Below are 9,112 nucleotides of genomic sequence, written 5' to 3'. Positions count from 1 at the left end.
CTCTCTCATGCATATTCATTAGGGCTAGCCTGAAAACCCGATTGGCCTGGTGTTCCTCCAGGACAGGGTTGGGAATCACTGGGGTACTCGAGTATTTTTCCCTCTCTGTCCCGATGGGCTCACAATCTATCTAACACAGTGGTTCCCAACCCTGTCCTGGAAGACCACCAGGCCAATCGGGTTTTCAGGCTAGCCCTAAAGAATATGCATGAGAGAGATTTGCATATAATGGAAGTGACAGGCATGCAAATCTGCTCCATGCATATTCATTAGGGCTAGCCTGAAAAACTAAATGGCCTGGTGGTCCTCCAGGACAGGATTGGAATGGAGGACTGAGTGACTTGCCCAGGGTCATAGTGCAGGGTTTGAACCAACAACCCCAGGGTGCTGAGGCTGTAGCTCCAACCACTGCGCCGCACACTCCTCCAGTTTGGGTTACCTTACCATATGGCTCCAGAAAAAAAGAGGATGGATAGAGACATCTGGGTTTGACTTCCATTGAAAGCAATGGAAGTAAAACCTGGATGTCTCAATCCATCCACCTTTTTCTGGAGCCATATGGTAACCCTAGTTGGTCAGTCCTGATTTTGAACGTACATCCCAGAACAGGCTTGTAACGCTTAATCATGCCCATTTAAATCAGGGGGGGAACCAGGAGTGCCTGAAATCTGATAACTTGGCATCTTTCTATATGTTTTAACTTTAGAATGACTGTGTAGGACATTCCCTATTTAAATTGGAGTTCCTTTACTACAGCTATAAAACCACTGTGACCTCCTTGAGCCAGTAGCAAGTTTTAATCAGCATAAGCATAAACATAATTCAAAATCAGGGACAATCTCCAAAACAAGGGTTCTCAACCCAGTCCTCGAGACATACCTAGCAAGTCATGTTTTCAGGATACCCACAATGAATATGCATGAGGTAAACTGGCATACAACAAATCTATCTCATGCACATTCATTGCGGGTAGGGTTACCAGATATCCAGATTTACGCAGACGGCTTTTCAAAACCCAGCACTCATTAAACTTTAATTTTTATAGCTTTTTTATTTATTTGAAAAATGTATCAACTGCCTATATCTAGGTGACATTACAGTAATAACATGTACAGAATATGACAAACGACTTTTACAAACATGTTAGGTTACAGGTGAATAATGGCATTTTAATTAGATCTTTACAATACAGTTCATCTTAAAACTAGCATTCAATGTTTCAACTTTATTGAAATGCTTCTAAAATAGTGTGGTTTTAAGGATTTTTTTTGAACATCCAATATCGCTCTTAGCGATCCAGTTAATTTGATAGAAATGGCAGATGGTCTTGTGTTCTCATAGTGTATTTTTGAGAAATCTGTCAAAGCCAATCGCGTTGCACCCTCAGATTGCAAAGTAAATTGCCATAGCTTGTGATAGATACCAAGGAATCCCATGGGAAATGACTTTAAATATCAAAGTTAATGTTTTGAAAATGATGCGTAATTGCACAGGTTTTAATCCAAAACATGAGCGAATTACTGTAATTCTGCAGCATACGTAGCTGACAAGCTGCAAACCACATGCATTTCAAATACAGTGGTGCCTCGCATAACGGACGCCTCGCACAGCGAACGCTGCGCACAACGAACTTTATGTCTTGATCCGTACAACGAACTTCGTTTCACACAACGAAGTCGCCCGAGCTGCATCCTTCCGCGCAGGCACTGCGCTTAACTGCCCTCTCTCCGCCTGGTTCCCTCTTGCCCCCCCCCCCGACTCCCCGACACGATCGGGGCAAGAGGGAGCTCAAGCCCTCTTGCCCCCCCGACTCCCCGACACGATCGGGGCAAGAGGGAGCTCAAGCCCTCTTGCCCCGCCGATTCCCCGACACGATCGGGGCAAAAGGGAGCCCAAGCCCTCTTGCCCCGCCGATTCCCCAACTCCCCGACAATATCGGGCCAGGAGGGAGCCCAAGTCCTCCTGGCCACGGCGACCCCCTAACCCCACCCTGCACTACATTACGGGCAGGAGGGATCCCAGGCCCTCCTGCCCTCGACGCAAACCCCCCCTCCCCCCAACGACCGCCCCCCCCAAGAACCTCCGACCGCCCCCCCAGCCGACCCGCGACCCCCCTGGCCGACCCCCACGACACCCCCAACCCCCTTCCCCGTACCTTTCTGTAGTTGGCCGGACAGACGGGAGCCAAACCCGCCTGTCCGGCAGGCAGCCAACGACGGAATGAGGCCGGATTGGCCCATCCGTCCCAAAGCTCCGCCTACTGGTGGGGCCTAAGGCGCCTGGGCCAATCAGAATAGGCCCGGGAGCCTTAGGTCCCTCCTGGGGGCGGGGCCTGAGGCACATGGGCCCAACCCGACCATGTGCCTCAGGCCCTGCCCCCAGGAGGGACCTAAGGCTCCCGGGCCTATTCTGATTGGCCCAGGCGCCTTAGGCCCCACCAGTAGGCGGAGCTTTGGGACGGATGGGCCAATCCGGCCTCATTCCGTCGATGGCTGCCTGCCGGACAGGCGGGTTTGGCTCCCGTCTGTCCGGCCAACTACAGAAAGGTACGGGGAAGGGGGTTGGGGGTGTCGTGGGGGTCGGCCAGGGGGGTCGCGGGTCGGCTGGGGGTCGGTCGGAGGTTCTTGGGGGGGGGCGGTCGTTGGGAGGAGGGGGGTTTGCGTCGAGGGCAGGAGGGCCTGGGATCCCTCCTGCCCGTAATGTAGTGCAGGGTGGGGTTAGGGGGTCGCCGTGGCCAGGAGGACTTGGGCTCCCTCCTGGCCCGATATTGTCGGGGAGTTGGGGAATCGGCGGGGCAAGAGGGCTTGGGCTCCCTTTTGCCCCGATCGTGTCGGGGAGTCGGGGGGGCAAGAGGGCTTGAGCTCCCTCTTGCCCCGATCGTGTCGGGGAGTCGGGGGGGCAAGAGGGCTTGAGCTCCCTCTTGCCCCGATCGTGTCGGGGAGTCGGGGGGGGGGCAAGAGGGCTTGAGCTCCCTCTTGCCCCGATCGTGTCGGGGAGTCGGGGGGGGGGCAAGAGGGCTTGAGCTCCCTCTTGCCCCGATCGTGTCGGGGAGTCGGGGGGGCAAGAGGGCTTGAGCTCCCTCTTGCCCCGATCGTGTCGGGGGTGCCAGGGACTACACGGAGTCACCCACCGTACCACCCGATTCGGGTAAGCGCAGGTATCGGTGGGTGGCTTATTTGCGGGGGGGTGCCTTATTTTACATTTTTTTCTAAAAAGGGGGGGCTGTCTTATTTGATGGCCCTGCCTTATCATCGGGGAAACACGGTAGAAAAAAAAAAAAATGAACAGTTAAGTCCCAGTTTTTGCCGCTGAGACTCTGCCCTCTCACTGTAAAATTAGACTCTACTTAGTCTGTCTTTAAATTTAAAAAATGTGTGTTGTTTTAAAAAACAATTATGTTTTTAGATGTATCTAAATAAAAATAATAACCAAAAATTTATCTTTTTTATGTCATCTTAGCATATTTTATGCTGCAGAACGAATTATTTTTTTTTACATGTATTCCTATGGGAAAACGCGTTTCACATAACGAACGTTTCACATAACAAACTTGCTCCTGGAACCAATTAAGTTCGTTGTGTGAGGCACCACTGTACACTCTAGTGCCACAGAATTAAAACGTGTAGCGAGACATCTGTTCTCAAGTCTGTTGACTAAGAATGATTAATAACCAGGGTTCAACAGTGCAGCTCATTTTCAACAGGAGCAAGAAACACATACACCCTTATGTTTTCTCTTATCGCACTGATTATAGCACAAGGCTAAACTTTGAGGCTCTTCTGGCACATCATTAGCCTTGGGTCCTCATGATATGTGCGTCATGGGAGTGGAGGATAGGAAGGAGAGTCTTCACATTCAGTTAAGATGACAAAAACAGCTTGTGATGACTGGCTGCTGCTAATGTGCTTCTTTGTCTCTACTTTTCTCTCACTCACCTTAGCAAAGGTCAATATTTTTCAGCTGCCACCCTTCTATATTTCTTATAAAAAATAAATAAATAATGAAAAAACAGATTAGAACCATGATTAAAACACACGACACATGTAACAAAATTAACCCAACAAAGGCGCAAGTTATTTATTGCAATGAGAGATGAGACAAAGAAATCGGGTGCTATCTTTATGTTAACCTACCCCTGCAAGTGTATTATTAAATATATGGGTTTGAAATATATTTTGTATGCACCCGATCAGCTAAGATCTTTTTTGGACAATGGGTTTATCAGAGATGGAGTGTCTGGCTCAAATAATTAGTAACTGGGGGTTTGACGTATTAAGCCTTTTCCTAACTACTTTCCTGTAACTTATCTCTCGGTAATTTTGGTTGTTTCCATTTGTGGTCTAAGAAAGAGCCATTTCCATAAGATTGTTATTACTTCTTAGTTTGTACTTAGATTTATTTTCATGTTGGATTATGGCTCTGTATTTCCTGAAACAAGTTGTTATACTTGTGAAAAAATTATAATTAATAAAAAGAAAAAAACCAACCCAAAACCCCACACATGACTAATGGTTAGGCAGACCATGGAGAGGGAGAGTCAGGCCCATGTCCCACCCTGCCCACTGCATTTGTGGTGGAGGGTGTGGGGCTAGCAAAGCTTACCCAAAGCCTACTGTGTTGGGGGTGACTGGGGTGGTAGACTGGGTTTGGGGGAAGTTTTGGAGGGCTCACCATTCACTGTGGGGTTTGTGGTGAGGTGGCACTCTCTGTGTGGGGTTCGCAGTGGTACCCCTGGGGTGCCCCACCGCTCTGTTGGCATGTCTTTGTGATCAGTCCATTAGTGCTGACCCCTCCCACGTTCAAATGGGCTTGTTTTGGACATTTTGCATTTGGATGTTTGATTTTCAAAATGACCAAAAAAGGGACCAGAACGTCTGTACAAGTCATTTTTTTTTGGGGGGGGGGAAGACATCTCTCTTGCGGTTTCAAAAATGGTTGTTTTCTCGATCCGACTTTTGGACATCTTTGCAGAAATGTCCAAAGTTGGACTTAGACATCCTATCAGTGTTTCTAAGTGTGGTGAAACTTTGTCGTCTGTTCAAATTAGATTGTAAGTGCTTCTGAGCAGGGACCATCTATTGAATGTTAAATGTACAGCACTGCATATGCATTTTAGCGTTATAGAAATGATAAATACTAGTAGTAGTATCATGGGCTGAGGACCTGGGTTCAACTCCCAGTCTGGCTCCTTGGCAAGTCACTTAATCCTACATTGCCCCAGGTACAAAAATGCAGATTCTGAGTCCACTAGGGCCACAGAAAGTTCCACTTTGGTGGATGGTATATCAAAGCCCTGCCACTTCTCCCATTGTCCAGACAGCACTCCTCAACTTCCAGGAACGGAACGTGGGCTGCTGCTGCCATGTCTATGTCCTAGACCAGCAGCTTCTAGTGTTGGTTCTTGTCTCCCAACTACAGTTGGGAGCCTGGCAGCTCCTGGGCTTCCAGCCACTTTGCTTTTCACTGCTCCTTGCTGTTCTTTTTCTATACTGTATGCCTCTTGTTTGTACATGCACAAAGGGATCCTTCACAACAGCTGCTCCTGCATTTGTGTGAAAGATGCATTGAATAGACATCCACATAGGAAAACTATTCTGACTGCTGTCGCTAGGTGGAACTGTTTATCACTGCAAATCCTGTTCAGCTTTGACTGCTTTAGCATGGGCTGGGTGCTGTTCAGCACAGGAACAAGTTGGCAAAGATGTAATCTTGCTAGAGGGGACTTTTTGTAAGTAAGAGCAATACACATGTTATGGCAAATTTTTACTGATGTGCCAAAACACATCATAAGCAATAAGTAGCAGGTAACAGCAGGAACTGAATTTTGTGTAATACTCCATGCTTTTTTTTTCTCTCTGAGAAAACCAAAGGGTCAGGTAATAGAATAAAGAGAATGTGATGAAAGCAGTTAGCACAGCAGGGTTTAAAAAGAGGTTTGGATAACTTCCTAAAAGAGAAGTCCATAAGCCATTATTAAGAAGAATGTGGGGAAATCCGCTGCTTATTCCTAGGAAAAGTAGCATAAAATGTTTTACTCTTCGGCATCTTGCCAGGTACTTGCGAATTGGATTGGCCACTGTTTGAAACAGGATACTGGGCTTGATGGATCTGCGGTCTGTCCCAGTATGGCAGCTCTTTATGTTCTCTGCTATTGCAAGATATCTTGCAGCTTTCCTATGGTCAACCAGCGCTGCTCTGCCTCCAAACACTGACCCTTTCGTCAGCTTTCACCCCCTACATTTCTAAGTGCCAGCAGAAAATTAACATCCAATGTACCCCAGTCCATCTTGCAATTAATCTCTGCTAGTGCAGCTCCCCAAAATGAATGCGCCCTGAAAACAGAATAAGCCAGCAGCTTCTTCCTAATTTATTTATTTATTTTTTAAATACCTGTAGCTGCTTAACCATTTTGTTGCTCGTCTACTGTAGATACAGGTTTATCTCATCCTTGTTCAGTTCTGCAGGTGAGCAGTAGGCAAAGTGCTTTAGGGCTGGTGAAGGAAGCAAGATGTAGGCTAGAAGTTTCATTTTCCAGCAGCCTGGTTCTCAAAACAACTTTTTTAGGCACATCTCCCCCCCCAAAAAAAAAAAATAATAAAATAAAATAATAAAAATTTTTTTTTTAGAATGTCTGTTTTTCACTATGTGTCTATCAATCTGTCCATCCATATGAGGAATGTTTAGTTTAAGGTGTACATGGCCTACCTGAGTCAGTTGAATACTAGGAGGCCTGAGCTGCCAAAGGGCTTGGAGCATTAAGGAGATTTTAAGTCACTCCTTCCCCAGCCAGTGGCGTAGCGAGAGTAGTTGGCGCCCTCCTCACCCTATTATCCACACACACACCCTTTGCTGCATGTGCTCCCTGCCGTGAGCAGCATCTCTCCTTCTGATGTCACTTCCTAGTCGCAGGACCCAGCTATGACATCAGAGGGAAGCACCGAGGCCAGCACGAGGAGCAGGTTGGAACTGCTGCTTGGGTCAGCGAAAAACTATAGGGACAACGGGGGTGAATTGAAGGCGTAGTGGGGGAGAAGGGGGAAGGAGCGAGGGAGGGGTGGAGAGGAAGAGAGGTGCCAGAGCCCCCACCAAGACAGCACCTGGGGCAGTCCACCCTCCCTCCCACTGCTCCCAACCACACCACTAATCCAGCACCTGGCTCCACCCTCTAACAAACCACCTCTCCCTCAGGCAGTAAGAGATACCTTAATAAATAGGGTTACCATATTTATACAAGTAAAAAAGAGGACATGTGACCCCGGCGCCACCCAAACCTCATCCTCCTCTCCTTCCCTGAACTTGAGGCCCTGTTTGGAAGCCCTCTGAACATACATGGATGCAATGTCATATGAATGCAAGTAACATCATCACATCACATCCACGCATCCTCAGGGGCCCTTCAGCCGCGGCCCCGAGCTCTGATAGAGGTGCAGGGCCTTTCAAAACCCAGACACCTGGACAGTCCTCTAAGAAGAGGACACCTCTGGGTAAATCTGGACATCTGGTAGCCCTATTAATAAAGCATCTCTCGCTGTTGTGATGGTCATATGACAATCCTTACTTGAGGAAAGGCTCTTCAGTTTGGAAAAGAGACAGCTGAGGGGGGAATATGATAAAACATCTATAAAATCCTGAATGGAGTGGAACAGGTCAACGTGAATTTATGTGTACTTTCTGGAAAACGTATGAAGACGCCATGAAGTTACATCGTTGCACATTCAAAAGAAAGAGGAGAAAATCTTTTTTCACTCACATGTCTAGTCTAGAACCCATTGCTGGTGCAAGTGGTAAAAGCAGGTAGTATGTCTAAACCTTTTCTAAACTTGTACAATGTTAAACCTAACTTTTGGACCTCATACACCCAGGACACTAATTGAAATTTCTTTTGTGCCCTTACTTTAGCCCGACGGTTACTCAACCAATTTACATTCCATTACTGATTTCTATTCCGCCTCAACCTTGCAGTTCTGGGTGGATTACAAGAGTCATCTGGACATTTTCAGGATGATTACAAAGAGACTTCTGGACTTTTCCAGAAGAGTTACAAGAAGAATGGTGTAGTATAGTTTAGGGCAGGGGTGTCCAATGTCGGTCCTCGAGGGCCGCAATCCAGTCGGGTTTTCAGGATTTCCCCAATGAATATGCATTGAAAGCAATGCATGCACATAGATCTCATGCATATTCATTGGGGAAATCCTGAAAACCCGATTGGATTGCGGCCCTCGAGGACCGACATTGGACACCCCTGGTTTAGGGAATGGGATACGGCAAGGAGGATTGGGCTATTCCAGTGGATATACAATTCGGGATGCTGTACAGATAGGATATAGTGCAGTTTCAGTATATATGCAGTTAGGGAAGCAGTTGACAAGCTTGGGCTTTGAGGGGAAGAGTAACTGGTAAAGAAGGGAGGATGGGGGAGTCACACGAGGAAGGATCAGGCGGCATCGAAGTAGTCGGTGCCGACTTTTGCGATGCCGTCAACGGCGCGGCCGATTCCATGGCAGATCCGGTACTGAAAAGGATATTCTGTTGGATCTGTCTATTCTTTAATGCACGTTTTTTAAGAGTAGCACAGCGGGTGCAGGTGTCAGCCCGATGCTCTGGACCCAGGCACTGTAGGCACCAATTGTGCGGGTCAGTGAGAGAGATCGGGCGTGCACACCGCTGGCACTTCTTAAAGCCCGGCTGAGGGGGCATGAAGGGAAACACGGCCTCCGCAAAATCAAAACCGGAGGCCTGTATGGTGGCAACAGGCCCCGCCGGGGCCGGCCTGAAAAATAAAGAAAAAGCAAAGTTTTTTGGGTTTTTTTTTTAGAACAGAAAAGAAACCCGAAGGGAAAAGAACAAAAAAGAAGAAAATTTTGCGAGCGGGAAGGCAAAAATGAGATTTTTCGACAGCCGTTGAAAACACATGCGTCTTCTTCGCTCTGCGGAAACGAAGAAACTGGGGACCACGCACTCCTCCGTCGGGCGGGAAGGCACTCGCGCATGCGCGGTGCGGCCAACTAGAACTTTCTAGTTAAAAGTGTCCGTACCGGGGCTCCGTCGGTGACGTCACCCATGCGTTAAGAATATGCTGCCTGCTTGTCCTGGGATAACAGTATATATGCAG

This window comes from Geotrypetes seraphini, chromosome 17 (genome assembly GCF_902459505.1).
Source record: "Geotrypetes seraphini chromosome 17, aGeoSer1.1, whole genome shotgun sequence".
NCBI lineage: Eukaryota > Metazoa > Chordata > Amphibia > Gymnophiona > Dermophiidae > Geotrypetes > Geotrypetes seraphini.
Note: the sequence above shows the minus strand (reverse complement) of the source record.